The 24,697-nt window shown below is 47.1% G+C and overlaps 1 protein-coding gene across 1 annotated transcript in view; it reads left to right on the top strand.

Annotated features, from left to right (window-relative positions):
* Positions 1-7,403: 7,403 nt before the first annotated feature.
* SLC9A8 (solute carrier family 9 member A8) overlaps positions 7,404-24,697 on the top strand; it is a 1,353,696-nt gene continuing 1,336,402 nt past the window's right edge. Inside the window, exon 1 of the mRNA XM_069651262.1 lies at positions 7,404-7,473. The gene's annotated coding sequence lies outside the window, so the exon portion shown is untranslated. The remainder of the gene's footprint in view (positions 7,474-24,697) is intronic.

The following is a 24,697-nucleotide window of genomic DNA, read 5'->3' as shown; positions in this document are numbered from 1 at the left end:
CTTTTTTTTAGTTTGCTGGTGTTCAATGGCTGAAGTGAAAGCAATGATCAGGTCTCAAGCATTGTTAAAAGAAATAGATGGGGCATCCAAACACTGTTGGTTAGAGGAGCATTCTGCTCTCTTCTTAATGAAAGCTTGGATGGCCAATATCCGCAACCACTCGCTGTGCGCAGAATCACAACAGCAAATCTAATTTGGAGCTCTTGTAAAGTAATGCCCAAAGCGCCCTCTGCCACCAGAATCAAAGAGCTCATTCATCAGGGCATTTCAACCATCCCCGGCCTGAGACTTCACCTGGTGGCGTGAGCAGTATACCGCGAACCACACAGCGGCTCAAACAGTCTGCCACACACAATTCAAAACTTAGCCAGCCTTCATGCCAACCAAACAAAACTTTGCCATCCTACTTCAGAATTAAGCAATATTGAAGTTGCTGTGAAAGTCACACACGCTTCCCAAGTGCAACACATCAACAATCTCCACACAAAGGAAATCTATGCGAGTGGGCGTCTGTGCATCAGCATGCAGCTGTTTGGACAGCTTATTGAAAATTACAAGCCCAGTGGCCTTTATATACACAATAGGCACTTTCTCACAGGTCTATGCAAAACTGCAATGTTCTTAAGTCAACAACCAAGTCCAATCTTGAGTATTGCTGGACCCGAATGACTATCCATCACAGTAAAGCACTGGAATGATTTGCTTGCACCCACTGAAGGTGTGGTCATGTGTACAAGTTGTATATGCACCGTACCATACACATAGCAATGTTGCACACAAGGGCACTGCAAGTATGTGGATAATGGACCACTTTAAAAAAAGAAAAAAAGCAACCAGGGACTTTGCAAAGGTTTGTTTAGTATATTAAGCTTCCACCGTTCAAGCCCACACGTGCACTTTCCTCTAGGGGCCAGGGAGGGTCCAAGTGCACTTCCAAACTAGCAATCAAAATATATGTTAACATAACGGTGCCCGCAAGATAGGAATTACGTTTTTCACCTTTTTTAAAATAAAAAATGTTCTTGATAACGTCTTCATAACAAGATAGGTTCAAAAACGTTTAGAGGGCAAATATTTGTAAAAACAAAGGATTCAGAATGTTTTGCTACAGAGGACTTGACTAAAAGTAGTGTTGGATATGTATTTCCTACAGTAACAGTAACTTTTGACATGTAACAATTTGTTTCCTAAGTACAACAACTTTGAGAATACTATCAATGCAGTCATCTGAAAGTTGGTCAGTGGCATACTGGAGAACTATTGTGAAGGGTGGGCCTGTCTTTCAGCAACCAGCCTGTCACTGTTAGGTTCACTTTTTTTCAATCTCCAAATACAAGTTAGCTTTGACTAATATTAAGTCTTCAGGGCTGCAAGTGCGGAGAACCCAATCTTGCAATGGTATGAGGTGCTGAATAACAGTACATTGACTGCACATTTGGATAAAGTTGGAAAAGCATTTTCCAAACGCCACCCAAAAACAATGTTTTTAATTGCCTCTCCACTAGGCATCTCTTTGAAGCTCTATTAGTTCCTCCTGGAGGTGCATTGGCAGGTGGGCCCCTAGGTCTGCTAAGAAAGGCTGGACTACACAGTCATTGATGTTACAATTGTCCTCTGGAAAGTACCGGTTTTGAGATGGTTGCCTATTTGTTCAGCAACACATGAAAGACTATACTCGTCTCCTCAAGAGAACCTGTTAATAATGGAAGCGCAATGGTAATGCTGACATCAAACCTCCAGCTTCTTCTTAAATGCCGATATTTTTGCATTCACAGACAATGATGTGGTTTCTGTGCCTTGCAGGGAGAGGTTTAGAAAATGTAGCTTTTCAAAGATGTTGCCATAGTAAGCTAACAGTACAAACCAGTGTGAATCACAGAGGCTCTTCATTAGAGCCAGGAGAAAGTGTCTCACTTTGTTCTAGAGTTCCTAAACGCAATTTAAAAATGTTTCCCTGGAGAACCACCTAACCTCCGTGTAAAACAACAAAGCACCATGTTCCGCTCCCAATTCTGCACATAATGTGGCGAACAGACAGGCTCTTCTGGGGTGCATCTTAATAAAATGTACAATTTTTACAACAGAAGTCAGCACCTCTGAGAGTTAATTCCCCATATTGCGTACAGACAAAGCGTCCCGGTGTATTAAGCAGTGTGTCCACAATATATCTGGAGCTACTGACAACACTTTTGCTTTTACCCCAGCTCTAGCATCACATATTGAAGGAGCACCATCCATGCAAATACCAACACACGCCTCCCACTTAGTAATAACAATGTCAAAGACTACAGATGCAGCTGCTCTGCCCTGCATTGGTTTACAAAATAAGAAATCCTCCAATATTTCTTTTCCATGGCAGTACCTCGCATAAGCAATCAAATGTGTCTCTTTTGAAAGGTCAGTGACCTCATCCAACTGTAGGGCAAACTGACTGTCAAGCGTGATATCAACTCTGTACTGTTATCAGAGGCCAGGTCAGTTATGCGGCGGAAAATTGTGTTGTCAGACACAAGGATACTTTTGCATTTCTCTGCCGCACCATCACCAAGCATTACGCGGTTGACAGCGAGAATTGTTGGCAAATTACTTTCTCAGCATCTGTAAAAGGCTTTTTGTTTTTGCACAGATAATGTGGTAAAAGCTGCCAAAGCAGTTGCAGGTACTGATGCCAAACAATGTCTTTTTGCTTTTGTATGCCTTGAAGCTGCCATACAAAGAAATTCCTGGTCTTTTCAGCAGGTTTTGTTTCCAAATTCTGCCGTAATTGTGTTGGCTTCAGGCTGTCATTTGCTAATGTAGCGCCACAAACTGCAGCTTAACTTCTCCAGCAACCGTGAACCATGTGAACCCAAAGTCCATGTAAGAGACATATTTCCGTGTTTTTGCATTTCTTTGGTCCGTTTCCACCTCTCCTGCTTTTCGTTTGAAATTCCTACCATCTTTGGGCACTAGGAAACAATCCGGTTCTATGTGATATTTTAAAGCTTTAAAATGCGGAAAGATCACACACTGCCCCCCCTCCTTCTCCACCTACTCATTCACTCGTAACCAGTTGGGGCAGAGGGGTTTGACCCCCAAAAACCCAATTTCCCCTCCCACCAACCCCATCCCGCAACAACACACGCATCCTCCCCACATATACACTCACGCACGCACATACCGTCCAAAACGCAACTCTGCCTCCTGCGATGACTCCGCTGGGGCTCACAGCGCCCGTCAGCCCATGCACACACTCATGTGCATCAGGGGTTTGACAAGTAGGATAGTTTGATTTAGAAAGAACGTTCTGTGAGGTCACAGAGTGGTCTTTGCAAAATCGACATCATTGCCCCCACCCCCTCAAGCGGTACAGTGAAAAAGATCTTTTCACTTAGTACCAACGATCCATCTAAAAAAGGAGCCTGAATCTGTGAAAACATTGCAAACTGCCACATTAGTGTATGCCACGTCATTTCAAGTTTTCAAAAATAAAAAAATGCCTTAAAAACAAAAACACACCACATGTAAAGATTTCAAACGAACAAGCCAACCATGTGAAAAGGCTGGGGGAATTGGAAAACACCACATGCAAAGACTCAAAAGGAACTATGTGAACAGCGCGGTGGAAGGGTAAGGGGGCTTTAAACCTTCGCAAAAATGGGTCAGAAATACTGATTGGATTAAAAAAAAAACACCACATTGATACAAGTCTCAGAAGACTCCCTGTTCAGATCGTGAACTCCTAGCTCAAACTTATTTTGAAGTGTGGTCCTGCATTAGGCCACAGATTGGTGGCAAAAGCCACACCTGGATGCACATTGCACAGGGCAGACATAAGCCTTCAGTACACTCCTACTCAACCAATGGTACATAGGTAAAAAGAAATCCTGGGGGACTGGGTCAAGTGCTTCACTGGATTTTTCTTGCTGTGACACAGGTGGTTAGGTTGATACAGACGCTTGGAGGGATGCTGCTGCAATGAAAACAAACAGTCAAGGATACATTGTCTACCTGATGCTTCAAAATCAGCTAGTAAGCGGGACCAAACTCTGGGAAACCAGGAGAGAGTACACAGTGCACTGTAAATGCAACTCCCACACGAGACGTGAACTTTCAGTACCGCCCCAAGCAGGACATGAGAAAGGAACAGCCTCAAAATAGGTTTGAAACCCCCGATTTTGACTCCTAACTATACGTTTAAAATTGCCCACCATCACGCACAGCAAAATGCAGTCGTTTTTAAAAAAGGTATTTCTACTACAGATGTCAGGATTCATTATGGTGCCACCGCTGCTGGGGACTTTGCTGTCTGAGATGAGACGATAGAGCCAATGTGTGTTCTTGCAATTGAAAAAGTACAATAAAAAATGTACCAGATTAAACGTAGCAATATTTGCGCACTACACTCTGCCAGTCAGCACACATCCTCCACGGCACACAAAAGGGACCTAAGGTGCAGGGTCCTACCGGGAAATCTCCCAAGTTCCCTATAGGCCAGTCTACCCCAGCTGGCAGGGGTAATAGAGAGCAGTCAGAGCACATACCTGAAAACGTGACTCAGTTACAGAAATAAAAAAAGATAGAGCTATATAAAGAGCATCAGCTTGTTATATTATACCTTTTTTATTCGCTGCTTAGAATAGTTGAGAAGTCCAGCCTGCTGTCATGCCAATCATTCATCTACATATCTTACATATAATCCGACATGGTAGTGCTTAACCCACCGCGCTAACTTTCGGAAACATCGAGTAATAGCCATTTAGCCTTTACTGCAGTTCAGTGACAGCGCTGAAGTAGCAGCGGATGCTGCCACTGCTGCCACGCCAGACACAAGGGACCCTGGCTTCTCTGCAACATATGGTTCCCCACGCAGGCGAAGGCCTGGCACCCGCAACCGCGTAGATATACATGAATTCCACTTTAAATCACTTCTATGGCAGTGGTGCACCCAAAGTACTGTTGGTAATGCAGTGATTTTAGTACATCAAGGGATGCATAGACTCGCTCTATAGTAGATGGCTACCAGGGTAGTTAAAAAGGTTGACAGACTGCTGCTGAGACGTTATATACACACAAAATATAATTAGGTGTATTGATATATTGTTTCTTTTAATGTGTTTAAGGTTGAATTTAACAAACAAAAAATACGCAAAACTGTGATTCAAATGACTTTTTGCAACTACATAAAAAAGGAAGCACTACAAAATGCATTTGGCCAAAGGATGGGTTGGGGGATTTCTGCCTCTGTAGTGAAAAACAAAAGTTGGCACCCATGAACCCAGTTTCATTTCCTAATAACTGCTATCATCACAGCAGAAGCATTTATTTGTGATTAACCAGTTTGATAAACATAACATCTTTATAAATATAACCGGTGATAAAACACAAAGCAAGAGTATTGTTGTGGTGCTCAGACAAAAAAAAAAAAAGAAAATCTCTACAAAAATACTAGTGAATGCAAGTTTCAGCAGCGTTTGCGTTTTTGAGTTTGGAAATGACTTTTTCCTATGAACGTGTAAAATGCACATTTGATCAACAACAATGTGTCCAGCTTTCAACAGTGATCCGACCCCCTCACCCCCACCCCCCTCCCCCTCCCGAGAAACAATGATGTTAATGAACCATTGATTCCTGTGGTGTCCCTTTCAGGACAGAAGAACCCTTTCAGGACAGAAGAAAACTAACAGGATGACCAAACAGCCAAGAAATGCTCAAGTGACGGCTGGGAAAAGGAACACAAGGAAGATTAGGTCACTGCGCACCCAGCTTCCCTCAGCAAAGGTGGGGGCTTGGTAAAGCCTAGTCATGGTTAAGGCAGGGTCCTGAGATCCGGAATCTGATGTCTGGCCGGATCTCAGACCCGGGCCAGAGCCGTCCCATGGACCTAAGGGGTGATGAAGCAGAGGGGCAGTCAATGCAGGGGGGCCAGTGTTGTATGATATCCGGCTCCCCCAGGGCAGATTGCTGGAGCCTCCTCTCCACCATAGCCCCCAAGGTGGGGCACAGGAGAGGGGTGCAGGGGGACCAGCACTGCATTGATCGAGCCCCCTTGCTCACCTCCCCCCACACGTTCACCTTCATGGGTCCACAGGGGGAGAGGGAACCAAAGGGACCAGGAAAGGCCTGAAACGCTCGCTTCCTAGCAGCCCCTCCAACTGTGCGGTGTGGGGGGTGGGGGAACTGCGCCGAGAAGCTGCATCCCTTACCAGGTAAGAAACAACTGGTGGCACCAGCAGGAAGCAACAACGCAGGCTGGACTTGCAATCCAAATGCAAGAAAGCGCACATTCAGGCTGTGTTTATTTCCTATTTCGTGGCCAGGCCCCCATCCCATCACACTGATTGTGCATGGGGGGCCAGAGGCTCGCCATGCACAGTTAAGTGAGGCAAAAAAATGTATTTAAAAAAAGTGTTTCTCTTTTCTCAGCGTCCTGGATCACGCGCCCACCCCAGAATGAAAACCTCTGCCTACAGCATGGCTAGTTTTAGGGCGAAATACTCAATTGTTATCTTGCTAGCAAGACTACATAGGAGTCTGCATTTTCACTCTATACTAGCATAGTATAAATGAACATGCAGACACTTAGTGAGACAACGCAGGGGAATGAAGGAAATACTGACAGACAGCGGGAGAACTCACTGGCAGGTAAAGACCTCTTGTGGCACAAACATAATCTGGCGGTACAGCTCAATGCAATGGCTGGCAGCACTGAGCCGTAAAGTTAGGCACATCTCCCTGCAATGTTCAAATCAGAACACCTCACCTTGGTAAATGCGGTAAGGTTACAGAAATCTTGCTAAGGGAACTTCAGCCCAGGAGGCATCCGAGCCCGTGTGAGCCTTGCAGCAGCGCAGTAAAAGAAGCAAGCACACGGCTGTGGTAAAAATGGGATTAACATGGGACTTAATTTCCAACTGGGCGAGTTCATTGCTGTTCTAACAGCGAAAGCCCTTCCCCAGATAAGGGTGAAGAAAGATGTACATTCCGGCGTGCTGCTGGCAGCCGAATTTAGAAAAACTATCTACCCTGAAATTCCCTCGCGTGTAAGCCACGGCCATACGTCACTTCTCTGTGTAGGGGGAAGGGGCGAGGATGGGGATAACGCTTGTCAAGACACACAAATATCCGCTGTTGCTGCAGCTGCAACGAAAATCAAAATAGGAAATACAAACCCACCGGCACCTAAATATACCTGACACTTCGAAACACTACCCCGATTTATACGTGCCTTACACCGGTACACAAAATAGAGTGAATGACTCCCTTCCTAAGCAGTTACACGTCCAACGTGTAAACAAACATCACGACGACTTAACATAAATACGTATATACGTCATGACGCCGTAAAGGCATTTCAGAAAGCGTCGGCAAACATTTAAACAAACACACAATGCTATCGGATCTCATAGGGACTTTAACTATCTGATTGATAATGAAAGCAACATACGGCCTCGGTTTACAAAACGGTCATGTCCTGATTCCAGGCAGCATCAGGTGAGTGCATGGGACCCTGCTCCTGTAGTGAATTCCATATGCATTACTTTTATCATCCATTAACTTAGATGTTCTCACCCCTTTGTTATATTTGTAGGAGCCCTTTTGCAACCTCTGGAAATTCACGTTGCAGCCGTAGTTCGTTGTATTGTACTTATCACATGATGACATTGTACATGACTTTCTAAACATCTGGTTTTGAAATTACACAGGGTGGGGGGCGCAGCCTTTTGTTGGTATGTAGACACAGTAACTGCTCCGAAGCTCGTTTACTGTACAGTTCAGGCTGTGCAGCTACACAGACCCTGCTCTGGTGTAAGTGACTACATATATAATAATACAACGCTGGCTAATGATTGCAGACGTGTACTGTCTCCAGTTCCAGCCAGTGCCTACTCTGAAAGTAATGATTCCCCAGTAATGATTCCTGCAGATCCGGTACTGATTCCCCATGGCTAATGGCTGCAGGTCCGTACTTTCTCTGGGTCTACGGACCCTTCCGTGGATAATAACTGCAGGCACAGTCTCTGTTCTAGGTCTACTGGCTGCGGACCCAGAAACAACACCCTGATGAATATCGGCAGACACTACATTCTCTAGCGCTAATGGTAAAGTCCCATCACATCCTCTGGTTGGAGCAAATGAGTGCAGACACAATACCTGCTCTGGAGCTAATGACTTCCGATACTGCCCTTCAGTTACACCTGACAATACCTGCCTTGGGGAAAATAATTACAGACATAGTACGAATCTGGCATACCGATTCCAGACACAGTACTTACTAATCTGTTACATATGAATCAATACCTGCCCTGGGCTTAATACCTGCTCTGCACAGAACGTACTTTGGGGCTAACGATTCCAGTCACAGAATCTGCTCTGGAGCTAATGGTATTTAATAAAATACCTGCTCTTGAGCAAATCTGGGGTTAATGACTGCAGAAAAAGTACTCCCCTGCTGTCCTCATCCTTCTGGATCTCTCTTCTGCATTTGACACACTGAACTATTCCATCCTCTTTAAAAGGCTCCATGATACCCTTAGAATCTCGGAGCGGGCACTGGACTTGCTTACCTCCTTCCTAACTGACCATTCCTCCAAAACCATTCTGGGCCCTTGCTCCACTTGTTACTCTGTCTCCTGTGGCGTACCCCAGGGCTCCCTTCTTTCGCTCTGGCCCTTTAACATCTACCTTTCTCTGCTGGCACTACTCATATCTTCCTATTCCCCAAACTTCCAGTGCTACCCTGACGATACATAACTTTTCTTCAAACTTCCCACTGACGCCTCTGCACCCTCCTTCCTCCCTGACTGCCTCTCTGCCATCCAGGCCTGGTGCACTGCTAATGACCTCTCCCTCAATGCCAGCAAAACAGAGATTCTCCCTATTGGGTCCCCTGCTCCATACTTCTTCCCTGCACTCTGACCTTCTTCTATGGCCCCTCCATCCTCCACTGAAGCTAGGAATCTGAGTCATCTTCGACTCCTCCCTTTCCTTCAACCCTCATATTCAGGTCATTGTCAAGAAGTTCCACTTTCAGCTCTTCCTTCTTAAAAGGACTCGTCCCATCCTTGCCTTCCCCCAGATGCTCAATGTTACCTGTGCTCTGGTTCTCTCCAGGCTTGACTACTGCAATAGCCTCCTCCTTAATCTTCCTTCCTCCACTCTGCAACCCCTCCAGCTAACTTAGAATAGGGCAGCAAGGCTTATACTTGGCCTCAAGCTCAGGGACTACATCTCTCCTGCCCTGCAAAGCCTTCCCTGGCTCCTAGTCTCAGCACGGATTCAATTCAAATCCCTCTGTATCATCCACAAGGCTATCTGGGGCCGGGGACCCCTCTATCTTCAACATTTCTTGACCAAATTCTCCTCTTCTAGACTCCTCCTTTCCTCTGGCACCAACCCCCTCTGTGTTAAGAGCTTTGCTAAACAGAGAGCTGGTGGGCGATCACTTTCCTTGGATGTCTCCTCTCCGTCTTGAGCATGACCTCCTGAAGTTCCGGAACAACCTCAAGTCCTTTCTCTTTACCTCTTCCTTCTCCTCCACTCTTCCCAGCTAATTTTACAGCAGTGTTACTGATGTGCAGGGCCCTTATGTTTCCTATGGGCCTTGTCTCCCAACATTGCTCATCCCATCCACTGTCTTTCTGCTGCACTTACCTGGCTCACCCTACCCACAGGTGGTTGCACTTAGTTCTTCTCCCCTTAGCACTTACCCTGAGCACTTCTCCATGAGCATCAACAGACCTATCCTTCCCCTCTCCCCCTCTGCATTTGCACATTCGTAACACTCACAAGGCATAGTAGGTTTGTCTCCCCTTCCCTTTACTCTCGTTATTTGTATTATTTCAATGATTTATCCTTGCTGTAATGCATTCTACCTTCCCCTGTTCCCTTCCGTGTTTGCCCTGTGGGCGCTTTGAAACAGTTTTTCTAATTGTATAAACGCCTAACAAGTGACCAATAAATAAATAAAAACCTAATGCACCCTTTCCTTCTCGTGTGTCCTTTCCCATTCCTAGTTCACCTCTAACACCACAAACCACACTCTATGAAATGAACGTACAGCGTAAAGAAGTGATCAGAAGGGATAAACTATTGAGCCACGATTTTCAAAACGTGTTTGTTGCAACTGGTGGGATGCTCATTCACTTCACTTGCGCCATAAAGGTGGTGAACTGTGCACAAAGGAGATTTGAATGTGTGCATCATAGTTGTGCACATTGAGGTACTCTTTTCCCACCAAATGCACAACTGTGCAAGGCAGAGGGTTGAAAGGGGGTCCTGGGCATTTTCAAGTAAGCCCGATTTTCAAAAGAGGTGCACTTTCAAAGCACAAAAAAAAAACATTCCCCTGTGCCTATTTGGAACAGGTGCAGGGGGATATAAAATGTATGGGTAAGTCACTTCTGATCCTCTCATGCAATGAGTGAGTGAATGCTGTGTCTGAATAAGTGAGTGAATGTTGAGTCAAATAATGTGTGTGTGGGTGTGTACGTGCTGGGCCAGGGAGCTGATTTCGGCTGGTGATGGCAGCACAGTAACAATGCACTTAAAAAAAAAAGTCTTTTATTGTCATTTTTAACAGTAAGAACACACTGTAACACCCCTCCCCATCCCTTCTCACCCTCACCTTCTCCCCTCTGCCCCCTTGGTCCCAACACATGTAACTAACAACACACCCATTCCTGTTCCCCCCCCGACCCCCAACTCTCCCCTGAGTCCATAAACTATGTCAATGGCTCCCGATCCCAAGTTTCTGTGAGTGGCCAGCTCTCTCGCCAGCCATTGTGCAGGCCCTTCCACTGTTTGAGAACCCCCATAGTCCTTGTCTCCCCTAGAAACCTTAGCCATATCTCCTCCCAGCTTCCTGTGAAGGCGCCCTCCCCAAGTGAAGTGAGTACTCACACCATCCCCAGCGATCTCATTTCCCTCAGGCAGCATGTGGCCTACGAGTCCCGCTGCAGGTAATGCAGGACAATGTCCCAGTCTGAGAGACATCTTTGGTGATCTCCTTGGAGGGAGGATAGCTCAGGGTCAACACGCTCGCCTTGGAAGCAAGACGACTTGGAGCAACAAAGGTTCAACCCCCGGGTCCGCGCTTAGAAACCTCTGGGTATTAGGCATGTTATAAATACACAATTATAATTACAATCGAATAGGGCACCCACTCAAGTGACACAAAGTTCCCGATTTTACTAACCCATTCGTGTTCTGTGGGGGCAGCTTTTTGTTTCCATTTGTGTGCCACCACAAGCATTGCCTCCACTATCAGGATGATGTATGTCTTTCTTTGACCTTTTGAGGGTAGATTTTCCATAACCCCGCCCATTCCCACGATGGCCATCTCTGTATTGTCTGACATCAGACTCCCAAAAATACTATTAATTGCTGCACAGGTCATGTCCCAATAATGCTATATGGCTAGGCATTCCCACCAGATATGCTTCCACAATCCCAGTTCCCCACATCCTCTCCAGCACAGCGTTGACACAGTTGGTTAGAATTGATGTTGTTTTTCTGGGGTGAGATGCCATTGGACCATTATTTTAACCCACATCTCCTGAATCTGGATGGCCTACTTGAGCTTGGGGATATCTTCCCATAACTGAGTCCACAGTTCCCCCTTCAGCAGCTGCCCCACTGCAGTTTCCCACTGTTCCATATTGTGCCATTCCTGGCTCCTTGCCCATTCTGCTATAATCCCTTATAACGCTCCTATGAAGTGCCTGTCCCCGTTTATATCATTACGAACGGTTCAAAGGGCTTGAGATCCCTGGTGGCCGCTGACCTGACCATTGGGTTCGTAAGCCAGTGCCTCAGTTGAGACCGGTGATACCTCTCCCCCTGATCTAGCCCGAAGTCCTGCTTGCACTCTGCAAATGATTTAATGTGCTGACCCGGACATGCCACGTAGTTTGCGGCACCCTGCCGCCTCCACCCATTGAAGGCACCCCTTTCCATAACCAGTGTTTTGAGAAACCTGAGGGTAATCTCCCAAGCAGACCCAGAGAATCACTTATTCAGTTGGCCAGTGAGCGGCTGGTGATCTCAGATCCCAACCCTGGGGGCGGACGAGCGAGGATCTCCTGAAATGGGCAGCCCGGGGTTGTGCGCGTGCCAACATAACAGGTTGGGGTTATTTGTTGTAACTAATGGCGTGGCCCAAGCCAGGTCTGGTCCTGTCATTTGGGAAATCATATACCCAACTCTGTCCCTATTTGTGTGGAAATAGGCTCCCTTGAAGGTGAACTGGATGGCACAAGAGTCAATAAACTCTCTTACCTTAGGCGGATTCCCATCGAACTGCCCTCCAGGCAGTGGTCCCGGTGGGACTTCCGAACAGTGGGGAATGCGACTGGCTGCAGTTTGTTGCACCGTTTGCTGGGCTGCTTGCTGCCCCGCCTGTTGCTGTTTCTGTTGGGTTTGCCTCAATGTGGCATTTTCCCGTTTAAGGTGTTGTACCTCAGTGGTGAGTGATTGAACCGCAGCGATAAGCTGCTGGATTTGTTAATCCATCCCACCCAATAGTGGGAAATGTTAGACTTTCTGTGTGACTCTCCACCTCCAGATGATAGTAGTCTATTCAGGCGTTGCTATCTGTTATGTTTAAAGTCAACTTTCTAATCCAGGAGCCGAGAAACACACAGAAAAGTCCTACCTGAATCTTGATAGAACTCTCAGCCGGTCTGATGTCTTCCTTTCCGACTTTGAGGATGGTTGGATTTACATGAGTCTCCCTCTGCGCCTCAGCCAAAAGGCTAGAGCCCAGTGAGAATCCCAGGGAAACCCCGAAGGGACAAAACCCTGAGGGGAGCTGCTAGGGTTCGTTGAATCCTGAACGCAACCTTCTCTGTAGCAGGACTGGAGCGTATGCATTCTTACTGTAGATGTCTTGCTGCCTTCTAGCCTTTGACGGACTTGGGTTCTCGTGGAAAACTGAACGAGGGAAAAAGAAGTAGCCGTTATAGAAGTTGCCTCCCCCGAGTGTTCTTAACCAGGAATCTCTCCCCCCCCCCCCCTTAGCTCTTCCCCTTACCCCTGGGAAGTGACTGTTAAGCCGTGTGGTCCGGACGCGGAGATAAGGCGTGGGAGAGGACTGTAAAGATATCAATGAGACGGAAGGTAAACACAAGTACTTAATGATCTGGCCGGAAGAGTCCGAATGATTCTTTCGGATGAAGCTACGAATTCCTACCGGGGATCTCGATAAGTTCTTGGAATCGGAGGACAGATGACTCCAGTAATGCGGGATCCGGAAGTAAGTGACAAGATGTAGACTGCGGACTGATTCTGTAAAAGCAAATGATGAGTGGGGTCCCGGAAAGGAAAGAATACTAACGGGATGTTGGTTCGAGGGAGAAGTGGGAGGAGCCTAAGCTTACTGCGGAATCTGAAAGCGTCTGATGGAGAGTGGCAATCGCCGAGGACTGGAGGTGAGATTAGAACTGTCGAAATGACGGCAGATCTGGAATGAAAGAATAAAGGTTAGCAGGAATGTCAGAGTCGAGAGTAATCCTCGTAAGATGAATACTAGGCGAACTCGCGAAGCGTGGCTGGACTCCTAATAGCAACGTGACGTGTCCTGACTCCCAGATATACCGCACAAGCGGATGTGGGCGGAAGTCTCCACCCGACCTTCCAATTCAGGAAACACTAGACCGCTGCTGACAGTCATAGAAGGCACTTTCCCGATTCGGTACGCTCTCGAATCGTTACCTGATTGAAAGCTGGAAATATTCGTCACAAAGACGCAGTATTATACCGGGAAGAAGGAGAGGCCGACGAGATCCTTTAGACCTTTGAAGGCCGTACCACATCTGCCTCCCTTCCTCTCGATGAATCTCTTTTGCCCAGATCCAACGGCCCCTCCGTATATGACAAATCCCCTAGGAGCCAAAACCATGTTGCACTCGGAAACAACATCTCCCAGAATCCCTGTTTTCTACTCGAGTACACAGTCATTCTTCTCCACGTCCCTCTGATTATTTCCCGAATTCCCAGTCTGTTTTGACAAAACACTACCATTCCCACAATCCCCCCCTGTTCATTTCACAAACCCTACAACGCTAATTTTTCCGACTTGACCAACCACCCCTTTCCTTATGACACCTCTTCCCCATCCTACCCCATAGGATATTCAAAACCTCCACCCCCCCCTTTTTTCCAATATGAACACTTTCTTACAGCGTGACAAACAGATTACTACCAGAGCCGTTTTCCTGACATGTACCAACACAAGGGCCAGGCAGAGTCAGGCAATTGCCAATAATTACACACACCTCATGTCCATTTTTATGGCCCATTGGGATAAAAGGCAGAGCCGAAGAGCACACTTCGATCAAGGCTGAACGCAAGAGGAAGCAGCTATTCTGGACAGGCAGTATAAACAGAGGAGGCAGGTGGTAAGACCTGGAGGGACGATGAGGAGGGAATTGCCCTTTTCAAATCAGACCTCAAAGCCTCCAGAAGGGAAAACATAAGACCGGGAAGTCTAGCTGGCATCTGGTGTGTCAGGTGTCAATGGCACACTGGGCCCTCCCGTACTTATAGCTAAAGCGGGGAGAAGCTCTTGGTGACGTGGTGCCGTCCTTGATGCCCGAGGCAAGAGACGCCAACGGGGTCAGGACAGCTGGTGAGTCGGGGAGAGCTGATAGTGGACCGGACTGTGTTGAGCCCAGGGTTGTGAACGGCAACATTATATGAACTTGTGAACAAAGAACATGCATGTGTGTGAACTTTGAATAAACCTCAGTAGGGGTCCAGGTGCAGAGTGGTCTGGCGCTGCGGGGGATTTGATTCCACAGACTCTGACTGGGGCTTTTTTGGTTTTGTTGAAACTACAAGGACCAAGAGGCCTTGGGGAAGGTTGGTAAGTGGTGTCAAAGGCGGTCATACAAGGGTCAAGCAAAACCCCTTGTACAAACAAAAGTCTTTGACACGTTGAGAAGCCAAATAAACTGTGTTAATATAACTGTGTGTAGCCTGGCTGGGAGCTTTAAGGAAAGCAAAATGACTGTCTTGTGAACTGTGGCAAGTGTGAACCCGACAGAGTGATGTCCAGAGAAAGATAAGGGAAGGGAACCAACCTTTCTAATGAATTGTGAAATTGCAAACGTAGGTAAGTGTGAACCCGACAGAGGGATGCCAAAAGAAAGCTAAGGGAAGGGAGCCCCGCTTTCTGATGAGATGAGCATATGATGAACTGTGTTAGAATGGCTATGTGAACCCGACGGAGGGATGCCAAGGGAAAAGATAAGAGAAGTAAATCCTATATTGTGAACTGTGATATTGGCAAAAGTGAACCAAGCTGAGGGATGCCTACGAATTGGGATTGTAAGGAACTCATGGCGGTAACCGTAAAGACAGACACAAGTGATCACAGTTCAAGGGTGTTTATTAAACTGTATATGCATGTTGGAAAAACCCCAAATCTAAGCCTAGATCTAAGATCGGAGAAAGCTACGACCATCAAATAATAATAAGGCAGTCATAGTGGTGTCTTGTTAAACAAAAGGGCCTATATAAGAAAAACCTCTTGCCAATCCTTACGCTAAATACAAACAGAGTGTGGGATAGGGTTTATAGGAAAGAAAGAAGTGTTTACAAATAATATGTCAGGATGTGGTAGTCTCGTCTCCATTCCCCACGTTTTGAGAATGGGACAAGGTAGGACTCCGGAGCACAGCATGCGCTCAAGCTTTCCAAGCACAAGCGAACAGTTCCGCTCTCAGCTTATCAGGATCTTCGGTGGTTAAGTCTTTTTCTACAAAAAAGTATTTTGCCTCTGTGGACCTGATGTCTTCAACAAAATATAAAACAAAAGTTCCTTTCAGCTTGCATGTCGGGTGATGCCTTTTCACCCTTGAATCCTCCTCATTCGGGCTCAGACCCTTCTCGATTGATAGCCTCCCTCCGCCGGGTTCACTGTGGCTTCCAACACAATCTTCTTCTGTAAAACTCACAAATCTTAATGTCTTTTTAAACAGTTCACTGTGAACATCCCTCTGCCGGGTTCACACTTGTCAACACACTGTTAATCAGGACTTCAGACTTCGCCCCTTTTATCAGCACCCCACAGTCGGGTTCACTCTTGCCAACTTTACAATGTGGGATTTGCTTCCCTTAGTTTCACAATCATCTGTTGGTCAAATGCTTTCGACTGTACAGAGGATTTTACAAGACCCCTTTATGACCACTTTGACCACTTTCTCGCCTTTCTCCCAAGGCCTTCTGGTTAGTGTAGTTCAACAGCAGGGTATTTGCCTAGAGTTTTTGAAGTGAACACCCACGTGGTGCTTGACTCTAGGCTGGCTTTCCCCTTATGTATCAATAGTTCTTTGTATTTTCTCTAATCAGCCGCTTGCTACTTTTGTTCAACACAGTTTGGTTTTTTTATCGGCTCTCCCTTCGACTCACCGGCTGTGATGCTCTGCTTGGCTTTCTTGTCTTTGAAGTGAAGGCTGGTGACATTGGGCCACACGTCTCTCCCCGGCTTGGTTGTCGGCGGAGGAGGCGCCCGTATATCATTGACATCTGCTGCAACACATCCTGGCTATTGTTCACAATCTTCCGATTCCTTCTCTGGAAGTTTCATGGGCCTCTGTCGAAAAGGGCAAGGTCACTTTTCTCCTTGGTAACCTCTCGATTTGCGCCGTCTTTCTCCTCCTCCTGAACTGCCGTGCGAAATTAGCTCTCATCGTGCGGTTTGCCTTGCTCGTAGTGTGCTCTCGTGCTCCACCTTTTATCCCTGTGTGGAAGGGAAAGGGCCGTCAGGTGTGACTGATTCTGGTCAGTTGGCTGACTTCGCCTGATGCTCGCATTGGGACAGGTCAGGTAACGGGCCCTAACATTAGTCTGTTGTCTTTCATGGTGGGCGAAAAGTGTTTGTGTAAGAAAAGGGGTGGGGGGTAGAGAGGTTGAGTGTCCTATGCAGTAGTAAGGGAAGAGGGGTTAATAGAAGGGGAATACCACGTCTCACTCGTTGGTGTTCCCGTTGCACTCCCCGAGGACCCCCCTCCCCCCCCGCTTCCAGGTGATCCTCCTGCACTGGTCCACCCCCAGGAACTGGATCCAATAGCAATGGGCGTGTCCTGGCCACCTGGATGACTGATCCCCAGGGACTAGATTGGGAGACACCTTCAGGTTTTTCACAGGGTGCACAGTGATACACCCTTGAACATTGTGTCGACAAGAGTGATGTCCACAGTGAATGAATGTTTAAAAAGCAATTGAGGAGCGGCCCGACTGTCGGAGCTGAGAAGACCGGTGCTGCTGATCTGTGCAGTGGCCCGAGGCTTTCCCCCCTCCTGGGACTGCACTGACCGTCAGACAGAGGACACGACTGGTGCCTACGCGGGACCTGCGCACACATCACTGGGCGACCGCAACGTGTGCACCCCGGGCGGACTTGGAGAGATTTAATACCGGAGCTTGGACTTTCGGCTGCCTTCAACTGTGGGGCCCTCCCTATCTTGTGCCCTGAAGCTGTACGATTTGCCCGTGAAAGGGCTATTGGCGTCATGCACCAATTACCCTCCAACTCTCCAACAATGTTCAAACAGTGTTTGCTGTGGGGCCTTCAGCCCACATTTATGACCACCAGGGGGCATGCTCACTACTGCACCATGGAGGGAGAAATGGCAAAACCCTCTCCTCATGCACCCACGTTCTAAATATACTTTTGCTACGGCAGTGCTACTGAGTGCAGGGTACGGCTGGGCTGGAATCCCTGAGACATTGGCTGAGCTGTGGCTGAGAACACCCGACACTAGAATTTGCCCTGCTGCCCACAACACTCACACTGACAAGTAGCTGGCATAATTGCCAGGGAAGTGAGCAGCCACGAGTGAAGGGACGCTATTGCAGCAAGAACCCTAGACCTACCCCGCAGCCCACCATGACTGTGAGAGATAACTGCATGTGCCTCATGGTACTCCTATAATTGACACAGGCTGGCACTACAGGGTTCCGGATCCACCACCCCCAACTGACGGCCAATTCTTAAAACTACCCAAGAACTGGAGTGAGTTGGGCCGGGAGAGAAGCGGGCCTCCAGCGTTCCCTCTACGCTCCAAGAGGGGGCTTTGGTACTTGCGGCCGGCCGCTCCCAAGCCCGAGTCCCATGCGGCAAAGGAAGACAGCGGAGCAGACCAGCGGACAGATCTGTGACGGCGCCCTGCAGGGTGTGGCGCCGTGACAGTGAAGGCGCCCAGCGCTCTCCAGGTCTGTTGGGTGCCTCACAGGCTCGGCGGCAGAAGCGGGGAGACTTCCTCCAGAATTGCGGTGTCCCCCACCCGAGCCGACATGGGAGCGTGCCCAACTCTCCATCCGGCGGGAGAGGAGGCGTGGGACAGACACTGCGAACATGAGGTGAGGAGGCTCCAGAGACACTACCCCCCCACACAAGGGAAACGTGGGAGCCCCGTGGCTTTTAGGAGACAGAGCCTGGGGCACAGCACATGACGGCTGACGCAAGGGGGAGGAGGCAAGAGCTCTATAACTCCAACATCCCGTCGCTGAGGGCCCTGCTGGAGGAGTGAATTTACAAAGCAGGCCCTTGAGGAATACGTGAGCCCAGAGACCTCCCTGGGTACACTGGCAGGACCGGGACCTCCCCTGGGAGGACACAATCGCTGTACCTTCTGCAACGTTAACAGTAAAACCCAGAAGGTCGCGAGACTCCACTTCAAGCGGATGCACAGCGGCTACCGAAACACTGGATGAGAAATGGGTACGGCCCCTCCCCAGTGAGCGCCCGTGTGCACTGCGAGCGAGCGGCGCAGCCCAATGGGTTGAGGGAGGCTTGTCACTGTCTGAAAAGTAGGCTTAAGTGCAAGTGCCTGGGGTGCGCGATCTGCAAGGCGGTACGGGACGCGAAAATAGTCCCTGTCATAGAGTCCTGATACGAACGCTCCACAAAAGCACCGGGTGGCCCGAATCACATAATTGGGTGTAGTACGTGGACGGGGGGAGCCCAGAGCCCCTTACAATGGAGCAGATCCTTTGATAGGGGCTAAACTCTACAGCCCCCACAATGCTCTGGGGCAACCAAACATCTCTTCCCGACAGACACCAGCCCAAAGTGCACGTAGCACAGCACCACATGCCGCGCAGAGGACCCAAAAAATAAAAATAAAATGGAAAAGGAACTGCCTCAATGCACGTATTTATAATTCAGTTCCAAACCTAGGACACACAACGATGCAAACACAAAACGAAGGCGTGTGTGCTACAGTGAAGTCATGCTAAATTGAGTATCTCGGCGGTAGCTACACAGAGAAGGCCCCAGATTTACGATCTTCCCTCTGAGGAGAGAGGAAGAACTGGGACCCACTGCCGGCACACTGGGAGGAGTAGAGCGCAACGCTCAAGGGGTGCACAGCAATACATTATCCTGCAGCGTCGAAAAGGCACATACCGACCCTACTCAACTCTGGTACTGGGTTAAGGTGGCCCATCTGCGGTGCTGCAACTGAGCCACGGCGTATAGCCGTACTGTGACCACGCCGCATCTAGCAACCTCTACCTCAATACCGCATACTGAAAGACCCAATTCACCCGCACTGAACTACCCAGCCTTTGCATTACTGTAGGGGGGGAAAAGGAATCAAGCTCGCAATCACGACGACAAACCTCCCTGCGGATCAGAAACGGGGGGGACACAGATGATTGTGTAACAGAGGAAGGGGGAAACAACGTGCTTGCTAAAGAGGAACCAGACACCAAAGATTACCCCAACAAGAGTAAACATCACCAATATTGGTAAAAAGTGACCTGAGCATTGGCTGGTCTCACCCACCGATGTGCCTACCTCACGAAGTTGTGGACAGCTAAGCATAAGATTTGAGCCCCGACAAGAAGAGACAAGTGAAGTACCAATGTGCTTAAGCAGACTAAGCAGGCAGAATTGCTCCCCGAATACTTCCCCTGAAGAAGGAGATGAAACGAAAGCAGTGAAGAAAGCTGAAGCACAAAGGAACGAGCCCCCTCTTGCTTCAACGCCCAAGAAGATAGCTCCACTGTCTCCGAGTGGCACCGACCGCTCCCAAAGGAGCAACTCAGATGCCAGGAGCTAGGGTGAGGCCTGGACAGTCAAAGACGAAGAAAACAAATACAGATATAATCATAAAACCTGCCGACAAAGGGGGAGCTATTGTCATCATGGACAAGATAGATTACAATAGAATGGTCAATGCTCTCATAGATGATCGGACTACATACAGAAAACTTGGAAGCGATCCGACAGAGCGGCTTAGAAATCTCATCAACCCAATAATTGAAGAAGCGGAAGCAGAGGGCCACATTAGTACTAAAGAAGCTGCTTTCTTGACTCCAAAACACCCTAGGTGCCCTGCTTTCTACGCACTACCTAAAATACATAAAGGCGTCCTCCCAACACCTGGACGCCCCATTGTATCTGGAATTGGATCCATTCTCGAACCCCTTTCGCAGTTCACTGACTTCTTTTTGAGAGCAGAAGTTAGCAAAATGCGCTCTTATGTCAAAGATACCACAGCGATCTTGGTATATCTAGACAACCTTGTCCTTGAGAGCGAAGATATCTACATAGTTACTATGGACATAGAGTCTCTATACTCTAAAATACCCCAAGGTGAAACATTGAGGGTTATCGAAAATGTGCTACGAACTATGACACTGGACATGCCTGTGACACTGATTATGCAATTGGCAGAAATAGCCCTTACAAAAAATTACTTCATGTATGAAGAGAGCTATTACGAACAGATAGCAGGAACAGCTATGGGCGCAACATTCGCACCGACGTTAGCGAACCTATACGTTGCCAATTTTGAAGATAATCACATATACCCGGAGACCAATCCTTTCACAACTAATATAGTAAGTTGGCGTCGATACATTGACAACGTCTTTCTGCTTTTCGATGCAGACAACGCCACTTTGAACAACTTTTTGGAGTGGATCAATGGACTCAACCCCTTCCTCAAATTTACGTATGAGGCAAGTAAAACTGCAGCGACGTTCCTTGATGTAAAGATCACTAAGACAGGCCATATTTTTGAGACCACGGTTTTTCAAAAACCCACTGACAGAAATTCCCTCTTGGATTACAACAGCTTCCATCAGAGGTCTCTGAAGGAGAACTTACCCTTCGGACAGTTTAGATTTAGGAGAAACTGCACCACGAGAGCTGAATATGACATACAAGCAACAAGGCTTTCCAAAAACCTTCTAGAGAGAAATTACCCGCACAAAATTATCAAACAAGCAAAAAAGAGGGCAAGAAATATACCTAGAGAACTAACTCTCAACCAACACGGAAGAAGTAAGAGAGATGACAACACCATTACAGCAGTATTAAGTCATTCGCCCATAATCAATTGCTTGAAAAAAGAAATTCGGAAGGCTTGGCATATACTCAACATTGAAGAAAAACCACTGCCGGAACCTCTCTTTGCAATAAGGAGAAGGAAGAACCTCAGAGATACACTTGTGCACACATATAAAGAAACATCTACCATGGCTGGTACCAACACTCTCTGGAATACACCTAGACCCCAGGGCCATACACCATGTGGAGCATGTACAGTATGTAAATACACACAACGCACTACAGCCATAGATATAGGCTGGAAGTATCCTTGGGAACAGAGGAGTTTAACTAACTGTAATACTACCAATGTAGTATACCTTATACAATGCCCCTGCAACAAAAAATACATCGGCATGTCGACGAGGGCCATCAAGATACGTATAGGGGAACACCGTTCTAACATCAGGACACAAAAAAGAACGGCCCCCATGGTGGTACATTACATTGACAAACATCATACTGAAGATGACCTCACATGGACCATAATAGAGAAAGTAAAAGTACCTAAAAGAGGGGGTAACATTACAGCCCTCCTTCTAAAAAGAGAACAACAGTGGATATATAGGACTCGTAGCCACCTGGTAGGCCTCAATGAGGAGATTTGCTGGCAAACTTTGGCAGTTCTTTAATTTGTAACTTTGTAACTCTATAATTCTTTAATGTAGATATGCGGAAATAACATTACAATACCATCTGTGGTTTACCCTCTCTCTTATACATATATGGTCCCACTCTTTGAACCTCCCTGGCCCCGAGATGAAAACTGAACTACAACTCCCAAGCACCCTCTTGGCCGGCACTGAATTGCATTTGATACACAGACGCAGCCAGAACGTTGGCAGTTGGCATTCATGCATCCTGCCATATAGAGGCATAGATTAGTTGGAATCATAAGTCGTCGATTTACTCGAACGAGCCATGGAGATTTGTTTACCAAGACGCGATCGCATAATCACGTGACATGGCATTCACGTACTACATCACCCACAGTCCTTTGGCCTTCGCTCTCCGGGACACTACCGCACAAGCGCAGATATGGCCACAGGCCCTACACAGTCTAAAAGCCAGAAGTAGAGTGACTTCAGCCGGTAAATTAAAAGCGATAGCAATCATGTGACACGGCACCCATGATCACGTGCCTGTTACGCACACAATATAACAAACCTCGGGAACAAGATGGCATGGTACCGGAACAGATGATCGCAGGCAGATTGAATCAACCCATAGAGGTAAGCACTAACTTCCATGCTCGGTCCAGAGATATGGTATATGGCTTATGTTATAGACCTACCCACAGAGGAGCTTCGCTCAGAGGGGAGCCATACATCAATGCCCACATAGATACCTAGTTTTACACGGATCTAAAAACGGAACACAGTTTGCCCCCACTGGGAGAGACACTTTATAAAATGCCAAAGACAAGAAAAATGAGAATACCACACATTTAGATGTGGTCAATTTATATATAAAAAATCCTGCTTTATGAAAGACTCAATGTATACGAACAAGCTCGATGTGGACATGTAGACAACACATACCTTTGGGTACACATATGTCCCTTTTTGAATTATAGGGTCTTAAAGCAAGGAGAGAAAACAAGACGCAATTAAGACCTCTAGACGCAGTGAGAACCACCATACTTTTGAGCATACAGCGCTTTCTCTATCCCTAGGACTCTTCCACAGAGGTAAGGAGAGTCTCTTCATCAATTCGAGACAGAATCACTAGTGAAATATGTGTTTCTAACAGGTTTTTTTATGATAGTACTTGAGACTGACAGTAGTCCCCATTGTCTCTCTTGTCTTTGTCCATATAGGATCAGGAATCGCTTCTTGCTATCAAATAGTGGACCCTGTAAGACAACCTCTAATTTTTCACAGTGTTGAAGCTATTGTTGAGAACATAAGAATACAAGAATTTACAAATAGTATTCGTCCTGAAGAAAGCGGCTAATTGAGAATCCCGCTGAAACCGGTTGACTGTTTAATTGGTCTGGTTGATAACCCAGACTCCAATACCCTTGTAAAAGAAAATAGAGGGCTTGTGTACAAAAGAAATGGAAAGTGTTATCCACACGTAGTTATCCACACGTATCCTTTCTCACCATTGTTGGATGGAAGAATGTCCTTCTTTTTGTTTTTAAAAAATCTTTTCTATTGACTATTGGATATAGAAACAGTTATTTTGTTTTTAATGATAAGACACACACCATGGAGGCGACAGATTAAAATATAATATATCGACCTCCACTTATGTGTGCACCTACTAGACACCAGGAAAGTGTTTTTGAGAGTATAGGGACAGGATCTCGACACCATTTGTAGTCGGCCCAGCAGCTCCAACTAGGGCCCACACCCATTTGGTACGAGATCACTCACAGCTAGGTGTTTGGCTAGGGACTCAGCCATAGGAATATCTTTATAATTACTTAGCCTTCTGTTTTCCAAGTGTTACAATATTGGGCATTAACGGAGGGATTTGCCTTTTAACTCTTTTGTGGTTACTCTAAAACCTGTGTGGGCCAACTCGAAAAGTGCTGGGGTCAGAGATGACGAACGGAGTGCGACTCATCTCCCCCTCCCCTGGAACGACCCAACCACGCAGAGGCATCACCACCAAACACTATGGCGTCAGAAAAGGAGGAACTCCTAAACTATTTGAAGGGGATGGAAGCCAGACTCACGAATACGTTCCACAACCAGTTGGAACAGATGAAGAAGGAACTAAAAACTTCCCTCCAGGAAGTAAGTAGAGAAATGGCAGACCTGTGAGGCAGAATAGATATCGTCGAAAATGGCTAATCAAAAGTAGCAGAAGAATCTAACCAGAAAAGCGTCCTTCTAGACCAGCTACCTAACGCAACAACCAACTTGGAATTACAGGCAGAGGACCTTGAAAACCGTTCAAGAAGATATAACATCAGGGTCAAAGGCCTGACTGAAAGGATCCAGGATAGAGACCTCAAGGACACTATGCAACAATGTTTCAGTAGTATACTCCCGGACATGCGGTCAGACCAAATTGGGTTTGATCGGATACATAGAGTTGGCCCAAAACAGAACGACCCTAGAGCAAGGCCTAGAGACGTCCTAATAGCAGCAGCGTCTTACTGCCAGAAAGAAGACATTCTGAGAGCAGCAAGATCCAACAATGATCTCACAATCAACAGCTCTCACATTCGACTATACCAAGACCTAGCGTTGATTACTCTCCGCAAGAGAAGAATGATGCAGCCAATTACAAAATTACTTCAAGCAAAGCAGATAAGATACAGGTGGACACATCCATTCGGCCTCTCCTTTACATGGGAGGGCAAGCAACAGAAAATCACTACCTGCGAGGAGGGCTGTTCAATCCTAAAACTAGAGG

This window comes from Ambystoma mexicanum, chromosome 3p (assembly GCF_040938575.1).
Source record: "Ambystoma mexicanum isolate Mex_15411 chromosome 3p, UKY_AmexF1_1, whole genome shotgun sequence".
NCBI classification, from domain to species: domain Eukaryota; kingdom Metazoa; phylum Chordata; class Amphibia; order Caudata; family Ambystomatidae; genus Ambystoma; species Ambystoma mexicanum.
The sequence above is the reverse complement of the archived record's forward strand: the minus strand, read 5'-3'. Positions and strand labels throughout refer to the sequence as shown.